This window comes from Lepidochelys kempii, chromosome 9, assembly GCF_965140285.1.
Source record: "Lepidochelys kempii isolate rLepKem1 chromosome 9, rLepKem1.hap1, whole genome shotgun sequence".
Classification (NCBI taxonomy): Eukaryota; Metazoa; Chordata; order Testudines; family Cheloniidae; genus Lepidochelys; species Lepidochelys kempii.
In genome coordinates, this window is record NC_136388.1 from 36,078,061 (window position 1) to 36,092,525 (window position 14,465).

General features: G+C 41.7%; 1 long non-coding RNA gene across 2 annotated transcripts in view; it reads left to right on the forward strand.

Annotated features, from left to right (window-relative positions):
* The window catches only part of LOC140916892 (uncharacterized), a 34,210-nt gene extending 20,014 nt beyond the window's left edge, over window positions 1-14,196 (forward strand). Inside the window, exons 2-5 of one of the 2 annotated variants that reach the window (XR_012160684.1) lie at window positions 1,313-1,393; window positions 4,293-4,448; window positions 4,805-5,409; window positions 14,098-14,196. This is a non-coding gene — a long non-coding RNA (uncharacterized LOC140916892). Of the gene's footprint in view, window positions 1-1,312; window positions 1,394-4,292; window positions 4,449-4,804; window positions 5,410-6,116; window positions 6,647-14,097 lie in introns of those variants that run through there. The other variant, XR_012160685.2, reaches the window with a different exon arrangement.
* Window positions 14,197-14,465: the final 269 nt, after the last annotated feature.

Below are 14,465 nucleotides of genomic sequence, written 5' to 3' on the forward strand. Positions count from 1 at the left end.
CCAGGGTTGTGAGTTCCATCCTTGAGGGGGCCATTTAGGGATCTGGAGCAAAAATTGGGGATTGGCCCTGCTTTGAGCAGGGGGTTGGACTAGATGACCTCCTGAGGTCCCTTCCAACCCTGATAGTCTTTGATTTTATGCAGTACCTGCACTGGATGTCCAGCCCCCTGCTTACAAAATAAGTTGCAACATCTAGCCTACCACCTTTTGTGCTCACCATAAAAAGTCTTCCCTGACACCCACCATGGGAAAGGAGAAAAAAAACCCACTCCACCGAAGACAATATGGTAGTGAGGGGAAAATTCCTTCCCAGCTCCACTAAAAAAGGAGCAACTAGTGCCAGGGGTGCTGGAACAATTTATATAGTGAGGGTGCTGAGAGCCATTGAACCAAACTGTAAACCTTCTATATAACAGAAACCACTTTCAAACCCACAGCAGGTTCAAACCCCACCTGATAATCACACCTCAAGGGGAGGGGGGCTGGGTGCTTCCTTCTTGCCTGCTGTGAGAAGAAGGGGATTTCCAAGACCAGGGCTTGCACCTTTAAAGCCCTCCACCCATTACATTTCCAGGGGGTGGGTCAGTGCTGCAAAGCTGACCACCACCCACCTTTTTGCGGTAGTTTCTGACCTAGTCTCCTGCCTCCCACCCCCACCATAAAGCACAACTGCCTTCCTCTGGCAAGCCTGGACAATGTCTTACACTGCCCCCCCACACACACACACTTTAGGAGTGGTGTGGTCAGTTTGGGATGCTGACTCCACTCTATCATCCATCTCTGGTCTCCTCCTGAATATCTTTCAAGTTTCCTTTACCTGGATCCCCAGCTGACACCCAGGCCATGTCTACACTTACCTCCGGAGCGATCAATCCAGAGGGGGGTGATTTATCGCATCTAGTGAAGACGTGATAAATCGACAGCCGAGCGTTCTCCCGTCGACTCCGGTACTCCACCGGAGCCAGAAGCATAGGAAGAGTCGATAGGGGATCATCAGCAGTCAACCTACTGCAGTGAAGACACAGCAGTTAGTAGATCTAAGTACGTCGACTTCAGCTACCTTATTGACGTAGCTGAAGTTGCGCAACTTAGATCGATCCCACCTCCCCCACCCACCATGTAGACCAGGCCTGAGTGATAGAAACTGGAGGGAAACTAGAAGGTCACTGCTAGCTACTTCCAATTTCCTATGAATTTGCCTCTACTGTCAAAGGAGGAGTAAAGAGAAACAGATCTGAGGAAAGGAGGTCTGTGATTTGGGAAAAGAGAGTTTCTTCATCTGATTCCTACCTTTGGCCATTTTTTTTTCCAGGACACACTGTCTTGGAGGAATTGTTCTACCAGGGGTCTCTCCATGATGATCTTGCTCCAAAGAGCCAGCAAAGGAGGGGATGTGAGTATCATGGCCCCACAATCTCACTATACTACTGAAGTAACATGGTCACTGCTAATACTATGGCTACAGAAATCATCCACTCTGAATTTGTCTCAGCTCAGACAGTTGCACTAAATATCACCTTCTGATAGTAGATGGTTAGAAAGTATGTCAAGATGTTAATCTACTGAATACGTGGTTAATAAAATGACAAAAGTAAACCACTGGGTGAAGCCCAAGAACAATAAGCTAAAAGAAAAAATAAAAAAAACAAGAAGGGAATCAGTCAAACATGCAGGGAAAAAATATAACTAGCTGAGTTAGAAAAAACTTTTAGAGAAAGGATGGTTAATAAAGGTATTGCATTAATAATATTCCTTCATGCAAATCAAGAAAACATGACAAACATTTCATGCCAATCTCTCCCTCCTCAAACTCACATTTTGAGCACTGGCATTTTGTCTAGTGACAAGCAAGGATGAGTATCTATTACTGAGTATCAAGGATGAGTGTCTTACTTCATCCTGATAGTCTGGGTCAGGTTCTAAGGAAATCTGGGACTATGGGCATAATGCCTGTCAAGGTTCCTTCCCCACTCTGAATGCTAGGGTACATATGTGGGGACCTGCATGAAAACCTTCTAAGCTTACTTTTACCAGCTTAGGTTAAAACTTCCCCAAGGTACAAACTATTTTACTTTTTGCCCTTGGACTTTTCGCTGCCACCACCAAATGTCTAACTGGGTTTATTATTGGGAAAGAGTCATCTGGAAACATCTTTCCCCCCAAAGTCCTCACCAAAACCTTGCACCCCCACTTCCTGGGGAAGGTATGACAAAAATCCTCACCAATTAGGTGACCACAGACCCAAACCCTTGGATCTTAAGAACAATGAAAAAAGCATTCAGTTTCTTACAAGAAGAATTTTAATAGAAGAAAAAGTAAAAAGAATCACCTCTGTAAAATCAGGATGGTAAATACCTTACAGGGTAATTCGATTCAAAACATAGAGAATCCCTCTAGGCAAAACCTTAAGTTACAAAAAGACACAAAGACAGGAATATCCATTCCATTCCATTCAGCACATCTTATTTTCTCAGCTATTTAAAGAAATCATAATCTAACGCATATCTAGCTAGATTACTTACTAAATTTTAAGACTCCATTCCTGTTCTGTCCCCGGCAAAAGCATCACACAGACAGACCCAGACCCTTTGTTTCTCCCCCCTCCAGCTTTGAAAGTATCTTGTCTCCCCATTGGTCATTGTGGTCAGGTGCTAGCGAGGTTATCCTAACTTCTTAACCCTTTACAGGTGAAAGGGTTTTTCCTCTGGCCAGGAGAGATTTTAAAGGTGTTTACCCTTCCCTTTATATTTATGATAGTGCCATGCGGGCCACCCAACAGCCACAACCACATCAGAGGGTAGATTGATGGTGGTGGCTCCTACACCCACCTGGCAGTGACAGAAGCATGGCTAGGGATCTGCTGTTCTCAGGAGTTTGATTTGGAACCAGGTGATTTCCTCCTTGGTTTTATATGGCTTCTGGAGGTGGTTTGAAGACTTAAGCAGAGAGGTTTATGCTCAGTTCACATTTTCAAACCTTTTCTCCCCCACATACTTGAGGGATAGAAACAAAATTCTTTTAAAAATGAAAATATGGTGGCAGACACTCTGTCCAGGAAAGAGGGCTCTGACCTGCTGCCTCTGGGTCAGCCAGTGGCTAGCTCTCCTGCAGTTTTGTAAGGGGAACCCTACCAGCATCCCAATGCAAGGGGCTCACTGATATCTGACAGTAAGTGCCAGCTGGCCTGACCAGTTCAGTGTATGTGTAAATTGGTGCTTCGGTGCAATGGTGCTCCCTCTTGGCCAGGCGTGATGTGCACCTGAACTCACTCGGCCTGGCGGGGCTATTAATCTATTGGTGCCCAGGGGTCTGAAAACCCTCTCTGCTCTTATGGCTGTCCAGGGTGGTGGTGGTAGGGGAACCCAGCCTTGTCCACACCACTGGGTTCCAGCTCGGGGCCCTCAAGCTGGATCAGGGTCCGTCAACTCTGGCTGTGCCCTGAGCGCTCCTTCTTGCCTTCCCCCAGGTTTCTGGTCACCTTTATCTAAGGTGTTGGGGAACAAATACAAACTTTAAATTCATGTTGGTTTAAAAGCGGTCCGTGAAAATCTCCCCCTCCCCCCCCCGCTTTCTTTCAATCAAGGACTTTAAAGGTGTGCCTACACTGTAGAAAGGACTTTCAGGGTATGCCTACATTGCAATAAAACACCTGTGCCTGGCCAGCATTAGCTGACTCGGGCTTGTGGGGCTCTGGCTGTGGTGCTATACAATTGCAATGTAGACATTTGGGTTGGAGCTGGAGTGGAGATCCTCTCCCCTAGAGGGCCTGATCCAAAGCCCACAGAAATGAGCAGGAGATTTTCCATTGCTTTATAAGGACTTTGAATCAGGCACATAAATCAGCACTAACTCTACTGAGGCCAGGGGCGAATCGTACCCTATATGTTCACATGCATGAGTTAGATGGAGCTAGCTGTAGCTGACCTGAAAATTTAGAACAAATTACTTTAGACAATGCTGTAAAGTCTATAAATATCATGAAACAGCTGTTACATATTTGCTGCCTGCCTATAATTTTCTCTATTATGAAAACTTAGTTTGATAACACCAATCTGAAACTACCAATAAGCAGTGATCAGGAAGGGTTTTAAGTAAAAATTTTAACCCTCTTGTGAAATTCTAATACTTTGCAAAAGAAGATTGAAAGTCCCAGTTTTAGTTCAGTTAATAAAATATTGTGTTTGACAAAAAAATCTGTAACAAACCATTCATGCATTTTAACATTAATATCAACATCAATATTATTTTTCTACTAAGCCCTGACTTTATTATATATTCTGTTTTAATTGTAGAGCACTGAGAGTTACTAACCAGGCCTGTCAGAACTGGGACTCTACATGTATTCTGGGAGTCACTGTCCCTCAGACAGTCACAAAGGGCCTGATCCTCCTCTCATACCGGTATAAATCAGGATTCACTCCAGGGAAATTCTGTAGGACCTTTCCAAGGTATAATACACCATTCTAGCTCCGTCAGTGTATATATTATGCCTACCTAATCTCTTTCTAGACTCAAGTTAGAGACTGTAGGCTGAATGTCTGAATGGGGGAGGGGGACTCTGACCTATCTTTCTGTTCTCCTGATCCTGGGGCAGCCAATGTTTGATTATTTTATGAATGGTATTTAATGATGCTGCCTGAGAAAGGGGACTGGACTCCATGACTGGGGAGGTCCCTTTGTAGAGAAAAAACTGCAAATTCCATTTTGTTTAGGCACTTCGCCATTTTGTTTGTAAGGAGTTGTTGTTTGTCCACCATGTTGGTAAGCTTCTTCTTGAGACAGTTGGTGCCTTTTTCTCTCTAAGGCAGGAAAGAGCAAGGATCACATGGCCTGTGATCTGCCTAGTAATAGGAAAGCATAAAAGACTGCTGCACCCAAGAGGAGAGGCTGTCCTTCCTGGTGGCAGCGCAGTACATATCCTAGCCAAGACTTCAAGGGATCTACAGAAGACCAAAGAAGAAGATCCAAACTCCATAGTTCCATCTATCAGTTCCTGATTGATTTCTATCTTATCTGTATCCTGAACTCCTGTGTCCTCACCTTGATGTCCTGATGTATTCCATCCGTGATGTCCTCTGTCGTTGGTCCATTCCTCTGAACCTGGTGTAGTATACTGTGTACCTCTGTACCTTAGCTGTAGTAAATTCTCTTTTGTCCTTATGGGTTTGGGACCTTGACTTTATGTCAGTTTGTTGTGCCAACCTGTACCTGTATGCCCTTTGTGTATTGTTTTGCTGGGGGTCCAATAAGTTACTGTTTCCTGTTTGAGTCACTGTTTAATAAACCAGTTTGCTTTATAGTTAATCCTTCCCTTAATTTTCTCTCCATTGATAGATGTGGTTGGGGGAACGAGTCTGCTGTGTGGGGACTCTGAGGTGTGGAACCTACAGCACATCCAGTTAACCACAGGTAAGATCTGAGTCCTGGTTAACACCTTTCTGTCCTAAATTCTTCACATCCACAGATGCATGTGCATAGGTAATTGACCAGATAAGGTGCATCCTACTAGAGAATCAGACAGACACACAGCAACTTACAAGGGTGTAATTTACCACTCCATCTTGCACATCAAAGTTGTCATAAGGGTATGCACTGCAGGGCCAAAAGAAAGGCATGTGTAACAAGGCATAAATTGTAATAGTCCCCACCCTATTGTAATGTACATCTTACTATGCTTTCTTTCAGCACTTTGGCCTGCAGGTGACACCAGCTTAGATTCCCTTATACTCACTCATCAGTCTGTGAATATAAGGGAGTTGAAGGAATTCTGAGGAGGGTATAACAGAGTATACGAATCTATGTTATGCCCCGTTAAACATCACCTATGAATATCCCTCCAAAACTCTTCAGGTCTAAAATTAAAGGGAAAATGAAATGGAAAAAGCTATTCCACCAAAGAGGAAGTTAGGCTATACTGGAGTCTCCAGAACAGGATATGTCAGATAAGACGTGTTGGATCCCTGCTGGGTGTTTTGTAAGTTGCTGAAGGATTTGGCTGGGTTTCTATAGAAACACATTGATGCTTTTATATATAGTCACTATGCTTTTCAGCTGATGGCATCATACACTTATCTGTACATGTGTTTTCCAGAATTGTTCTTTGTCTTTCAAAACAGGACACCAGATAACGAGGATGCCATAGATACAGTTGAAGATGAAAGGCTTTCTGTACTAATGATGAAAGACGTAAATAATAGTAAAACCATCATTAGAATATGTTTTAACACTGTCAAACGTTACCTGTAAACTCATTGACCAGCTCCAAAGCTTTAAAAGTATAATTTCCGATTGCAAGAACAACAAAACAAACCTGTTTCTTCCCTTATCTGCAAAGACCTCCACTATCCTAGAACATGACTCCTCACCAGAATCTGAATTCCATATCTGTGATTTGAGGGCTGAAAGCAAATACCCATAAATATTTACTTAGCCATATTTCTGTTTTAGATTGATCACTACATGCAAAACAAGTATAAAAAGTCAAATTACAAAGCAATACAGAAAGCAGTCTGGCTAGGACACGCTGCAGTTAAAAAGTGTATTTAACACATGCATTGCTGAGTATTTTGTTTTCATTTCAGTTGCTGATATTCAGCCATCTGGCTTTCCTTGTGGCTTTTTTTTTTTTTAAATAAATGTTCTTCAATTGCATAGGATACAGAAAGAAGAGTGAATCCATTCTTTAATAAAAACCACTGCAGGCTACAAACTGCTGTGCCATTGTTAAACCAAGATGAATCATTTGGCAAATAAAATTTCTGTACCAGAGACTATTTCCCAAAGAATTCTTTGTTATCCCTCTTAAGTCTTCCTTTTGTTCCCACTACTGCTCATCCCAACCACCAGATGGCTAGAAATTTATAATTAATAGTATTCATTAAAAAGAAATACAGGAACTTGAATTTTTGAATAGATGTGTCCATTTCTTTCAGTCTCAATGAAAAGTTAGAATTTTTGATAAAACAGATGGATATTCACCTTGTGACATGCCCAGGGGCAGGGAGTAATTTTGAATTTATTATCAGTGGATCACCTTTGAACCTACAGCATGCAAACATTAAAATTCAACTTGAGTTGTATGAAACACTGGATGATTAAAAAGTTTCCAAGTGATGAAGCACCAGCCTACTTCCCGTAATCACTACTAGCTCAAGCCTATGCAGTCCTAAGCACCCACAACTCCCTTTGCCTCCAGCACAGAACAGGATTGCGCCCTTACACAGCATTATCAAAAACAAGTCAAGATTTCCAAAGTGACCAGGTATTTTGGATGCCTCCATTTTTACGGTTCCAGCTGGGACATCATAAAGGGGTTTGATTTTCAAAGGGAGGTGCTCAGCATTTGCTGAAAAATCAGGTTCCTTTTAAGGCAACTTCAGTTAGATCCTCAGAAATTGAGACCCCCAAATTCATTAGTCACTTCTGGAAATCTTGGCCTGAAGAACTGATCCCGCAGTCTATATTTACACAAGTAAGAGTTGCAGGCTGTGCTCCGAAAGACTAAGAAATGTCATATAGGAATGTTGTTGTTTTTTGCAGGGAAGGGGAGACAAGAGAAGATGGTTAATTTTTTGTTTTTTTACACCATTTCTGCTTGCTGAATTAATGGAACAGTGGAACATATCTACTGTACTATAGATTATTTTTATTGTAGCAGCAACAAGAGGCTGTCAAATTCCCTCAAGACCTTACAATCTAATCTATGGGGACTCAAATGTCTTTGTTATGTATTTCAGATATTATAGGGAATAATTGTATGGGTGCATAGCAATTTAACATGTTCAATAGAAGGAAACATTTCTAGGACTGGGTAGTGGTGACATGCTGTGAACATGTTTTCATATGGGAATCTTAGAGGGCCTTATAATGGCAGGTGTTTTCTAACGTTCTCTACCCATATAGCCAGAATGGTTTGTGCTGGACTAACAACCCAATTCTTGTCAGATTTTAACATCCATTCATTTTTAATCCTCTTTCCTTGTTTATATAAATTACCGTGGCTTGTTATCTGTCAGGATTTGTATCTGTGAATTTAATGGAAATGCACTTCTCAAAATCACCCACACTGTCAACAGCTCTAATTTGTTTACGTTGAATCAGTCTCTCCACCCCCCATTACCCTTCTGTTTCATACCATTTATATTAGCTTGTCAGCTGGTTGGGGGTGGGGAGAGGGAAAGGAAGGGCTGCTTATGTGAAATCCTGACAGCAGGAAGATTGGATGGCTCCAGGGACTAACAATGAGCTTCAGATCCTTTCACAGCTAACCTATTAGTTCCAATCAAGCCCTGGTCAATAGTGACCAAAAGTTATGACCACTTTATTTATTTATTTATTATTCAATTCTATCTATTTTACTCGGCTGATTACGCACAAAGAGCTTTCTATGGTAGTGTGGTGTTCATTATTCATAATGTCCTAGCTGGCTACAATCGGTCAAGAAAGTCACCTAATGTTGTTCCTGGTCACTGAAGGAGGAGTGCACAAGGATGTCTGGTGCAAACACAAGTACATAGGTGAAATTCTCTTTTTGTGAATATTTACACATGCAACTTTGTCTATAGGCTCACATAGCTATAAGCTATATATTTCTTTATGTATGACAACTTGACATATATTTTTAGAAGAAATTAAAACCATTTGGCATGCAAGCCATTATTATTTACTAGGCATGTTGTAGTAGCATACCACTGGGACCAGTGCTGCACAAAACACAGCCAAGATGGTCCAAAAGAGCTTACATTCTTCTTTCCACTTCTCTTCTTCAAGTAACCTAAACAAGTAACCAAATCAACACACATCATAATACAGTTTATTGTGGGTGACTGTGGGAATATTGATAGAATACGCAGTGCTTGTTATTTAGGTCCTGATTCAAAGTGCTTTGCTGAACTGGGGCCTTAATGCCTGAAGGACAAATCATTGACTTATAAGACAGCCTGAGTGGCGGTGCAGTGGTCTGGGTTTCTCTATGAACAGTAGGATTGGGAAATCGGTGGCCAGGCCTAGTGGTTAGCATAGGGCTGGCACCCCACACCAGTCCGGGTTCAGAATCAGAAGGCCAGAAACTGAGAGTAAGATATCGGGAAACAGGCTGAGTCAGGAAACCAGGAGGTCAGGACCAGGAGACAAGAGCAGGTAGCACTGGGTGAACATTCCAAAGCAGGGTGAGACCCAGTTATACAGACAACTTCCTGTTCCTCCTTCTGGCTTAAGTAGGGGGAACGAGCCAATCAGGATCTCTGGGATTCAACCAAGCAGAGTCCAAGGGTGGAGTCTCCTATCTGAGCTGCACTTCAAGGAGTCTTAGTTCTAGGTGATGCCAATAAGCCTGGTGGTGGAGGGTTGGAGCGTGATGATCACCCAAGCTGAAGAGCCGGGTTGAGACATTGGGTCATGACAATGAGGGGTGGGAAAGAAAGGAATCCAATAGAATCTGTACTTTAGAATCCCACCTACTCCATGGCACCTACTTGTAGTCTTGAAGCCAGGGACATAGCCACAGGTGGGCTGGGGCATAGCCACAGGTGGGCCACAGCCCACCCACTTAGCATCCAGGCCCACCCCCTAGCCCTAACTCTGCTCCAGCCCCAGCGCTTGCCCTGCTATGCCCACCCACCCCACGCTCCAGACAGGAAGTGGGGTCCAGAGCTAGCCCCACTCCGCCTGCCCAGCAGTCCTGCCAGGGAGTGGGGTCGGGGTGCGGGGGCTTACCCCACTCCGCCCGGCCCTCCAGCTGGGGAGCGGGGTCAGGGGCTCACCCTGCTCTGTCCACCTGCCCAGCACTCCAGCTGAGGAGCAGGTCGGGTGACCAGATAGTAAGTGTGAAAAATCGGGACAGGAGGTGGGGGGGGGTAATAGGCACCTATTTAACAAAAAGCTCTGAATATTGGGACTGTCCCTATAAAAATCGGGACACATGGTCACCCTAGGAGCAGGGTCCGGAAGCGGGAGCTTGCCCACCCAGCTGAAGTCAGGACCTACCCAAATGTCCCGTCCTGGCTATGCCACTGCTTCAAACTACTATAGTTCCCACAGTCCTGTTCCACGGATGGCAGTGTCTGTTAATCTCTGTAGCAATGAATCTATCAGCTTTGCCCCCCTTGCTCTACAGCCATCCTCTGTGCACGAAAGCATACTAGGAGCCCGCATGCGAAAGGGAATGTGTACCTCCTGTGTGGGCTGCCCACACAACACTGGTTCCACTGTATCTGGAGACCTCTGGAAGATGAAGCAGGGTTTCCACTAATGGAACATAATTATAATGAAGCATGACATCTTTATCATTATGAAGCCAAGTCAGAATTCTATAGGGGTTTACTCTTTATCGCCTACAGTTTAGAGAATGTGATCGTGCTATATGAAATGTGTGCATGGTTTGCTATTGCAACTCTGCTGTACATCATGAGATCCATAAACCTGGTAACTAGTCCTCTGGGGAATGGTAATTGTAAGTTGTTATGTTAAATAAAATCCAATATCTTGAACTGTTAACAAGGTGGAGACTCCTACTTTTTAAAAATATAAATAAAATACATCTCATGTCTGGGCTTTGCTTGTACAGTTTTCTAAATGTATTCTTCTGCCAGATTACCAAATATACACCCCTGTCCTACACACGTAGATGGACATCCTTAACTCTTAACCCTTCACGGCCCCATAGTTTGAAGGATTGAGGCTATAGCATGTTACTACATGGTTCTATTTTCCTCAGAAGATAGATCCCAGAAACTTAAAGGTCTTCCTCTTCCTAATGCTACCTCCCACTGATTTTAACAACTAATCCGGATTAATGAACTCATTCTTGGTGCATATTACTTTACTTGCCAACAATTTAACTTTATCTCATCTAGCAATGAACAAGACAGGTCCCATGCACATACAAAATTCCAAGAAATATATATTTAATGTCATTCTCCACCCATTTTTGGCTGCATTGAATTAATCAAATGGCTCTAGTTGTGTGCTACCTTTGTCAGTGCTCTTGGCCTAGATCCATGCCTGCCAGATCGACAATCATTTGCAGGCCAAACAGATGTTTTTAGCCTTTTGCCAGCTGTTCAGTTCTTTTAACACTTAGCACAATGTATTTTTTTATTCCTTTTTGTCTCTTTTGTATAGTGGCTTTCCCAGTATTGGCGGGATTTATATTGACTGCCAGCCCTGCTCTCTATGATTTATCTATAGTATTTCTGGATATTATGACAAACCTTTGTGCAGAAAGATGATAAAAATGGTTTACTTCATTTGATCAGGCTGAACTCACCACACTGTCTTATCATTTGTATGAATCTAATTCATACAACAGATACTTTTTAAATTGCTAGAACTTTCCTATTGAAGTCTTAGTTCTTATAACAACTAATCCTAATAACTGCTGCTATCATGTCGATGTGCTTCCATTATACAGACCAATTTTCAGGATTTTTTAAAAAAACATTATATGCATGTTCATGCTTTTGGCTAAATTTAGCCCACAGGATTTCAAATTGGGGGAAAGGGAAAAGAGGTGAAATCCTGGCCCTACCAAAGTCAATAAGAGCACTTTCATTGATTTCAATAGGGCAGGATTTCATCCTGAGTGAAATATTTATCTTCAATCCAAAATTTCTGAGTTTCAGAGAAAAACAATGTTAGGATGACCAAGTTTTCTTGTTTTTAAGATCAAAACTTTTTTTTAAAAAATATTGCAGATAAAGAATAATATGCACAAATTGTTACTGACATTTTGGAAAATCCAATTTAACCCTATTCATAAAGGCATTTTTTCTTACACAGCTATCTTAACAGAGATTTTTAATCACCATTATACTTTTTACACTATGTTGAGATGGGTCCAAACCAAACCCTTAGATCCCTATATCCATAAACCTTAGGAGTATTTGAAATTTGAGCTTGAAATCAGATCCAAATTTTGCTGCTCTCATACTTTGAGCCCAAACAGCCTAAACTTTGGGATTAATCTTGATGTGGCTCTAACTCTGAAATTTGTGGTTTAAGACCATCTTTAATAAAATTATGGTGGAGATTTGCTATGTGTGCGCATATGCACATGCACATATCCCTTAATCCCTTCCATTCCTCATTTCCTCCAAAAGATCAATTCCCTTTGATAGCAATGAAAGGTGAAGGTGATGATCGGCACCTCTGAAAAATCAGGCCACTCTTATTACAGTGCCTAAGTTTAAATTTAGGAACCTAACTTTAGGGACCCAAGTATGAAGATGTTGGCCAAACCCTAAGGAAAAACAAGGACATTATCCACCCCACACCAGCTGCAACCTGCATCCACTATGTAACACATTTATGGTGAAGCTTCTTGGGATTGTGTGTATGTTTATCGCCCCACTACTGGTTTGAGTCAGCTTTTCTATAGTGACGTTGGGTACTGTGCTGGCTCTCCCCTTTTTAATGTTGTGTAAGAAAATGAAAGTTTTTGTAAAGAGCTCTTTCATACTCATAGGTCACTTTAATATCAAGAGCCAATCATTTACACAATCTTGTAAACAATAATATTGCTTCTGCCACAATAGTTTCACTACTAATTCACTTCAAGCTTGGTAATGACTGTTGTTCTACTGTTACTATTCTGCTGACATTAAGCACAGATTACTTTCACATCTTCAACAGCACAACCCTAACCAAATTACAGGGTGTAAATGTTAAAGCATGTCCTGAGTTTCTCTCTTTCGATTTGTAAGCTATGTTTCAGGTTAATTATAAACATGAAATATTCAATTTCTTTTTCAAACTGACACAGTAGAGTTACTCTGGGATTACAGTGGTGCAAATGAGAGCAGACTCTGTCACTGTGTTCCCGAGTTGTTTATATGCCATTAAAATGTAAGGTCAATTAAACTGTCTGGATACGAATGTACATTTGAGACCAAATGTGAGTGGTTTGGCTGGCTGCACAGCAGAGAATTATGTGGAAGCCACAGGTTTAGGAAAGGCTTTCATTTTTTCCAGTGGGCAGGGAATAGAAGTATTACCAAAGGGACACGGGGAATTTATGGTGCAAGATGCTTGGCTCATTCACAGAGCTAGGTGACATTTTTGATCAACTTTTTTGGGGGGGCAAGCTGTTCAGATTCAGCAAGACTAAATCATGCTGATTTCATCTAACTGTCTGTTTTGGAAAAAGCCCAAAAAAATCAGTTTCATTTCAACATGTTCCAGACAAGATAGTTTGATGTTTCTGTTTGAAATTACTTCACTTCAAAGTTTCCTTTCATTTAATTTTTAAAAAATCAAGGGTTTTAAAATGATCAAAATATTTGGGTTTTTTTAAACAAAAGATTTAGTTCAACCCAAAATGCAGTGTTAGACTCATCAAAATTGCAAATGAATTGAAAAATCTGCTCGGCCAGCTCTACTTGTTCATACCACATAATGGCATAATATTGTTGCACTCAGGTCCTGAAGAAGGGTTATTTATTCCTCCCCAAAAACACAATTTGTCTGGAGTCACACAGTTTGTATATAGTTTGATCTAGCCTAACATTAGGAGGTGTTCAGATTTAGGATTTTGATTCAGCCCTTTAAAGAGTTAAACACAGATGCTAAATTCAAATCTGGATCCAAAATTCCCCAAGGGTCACAGGAGTTACAATCTGGCATTATAATGCAAATCCATATTCAGAAAAGAGGCCAGGCCTACAGAAAAATGCAGAATGCATCTTACATTTAGCCATAGCCAGTAAATTATACATCCCTATAGCATCATAGTGGACTTTGAAAGAGCCCCCATCAATTAGCACAGTGATGATATTACTACAGTACATTAAGTCAAAGAACTGTGAAACAGGATGATCTGGTTGCTGATTAGGTAGATGGCACAGCAGAAGTACAAACATTTGTTGTGTTTTCGATATTACATTTTCCAATGTAAGGTATATAGCTCAGTGAGTAAACTTCTGTGTCAAACCTAGATAGACTTATGGTGATGACTTATAGTTGTATTTTCAGAAATGGCAGGTTGTAAATTTTTCAAATTTTTCTGGGTCATATTTCACTCGTGTCACAGCTTTCTTCATATATGCTGTAAAAATATTGTGAAAATGATAACCTGGTTACTCTGTGTGTATCTATATCCAGATCCACAGGAGAGGACACAGGAGAGGCTGGTTGGCCTTGCAACCATCTCAACAGAGCATGAGCTGGCCCAGACTGTGGACCTTTAGGAAGCAGTTCAAATCTTTGCAACCAAGAAGACACAGAAAGCACCACTTTGATTATTCAAACAGATAAAAATGCCAGTGTTTACTATGTAGACAAGAAAAGTTAACTTTCAAATGCCTGAACAGCAAATGTAAGTATTACTTAAAATTTTTGAACAAGGCATTTTAAGTTGTTAGTTCTCCTTTATTGGGGTAGGTAGCAGAGCAGTACCATGAGAGGAGTAAAACAGAAAGAAGGCAGAATTGAGACCTTTCAAAGTTTTGGCTCAGGAGAGGGGGCATGGG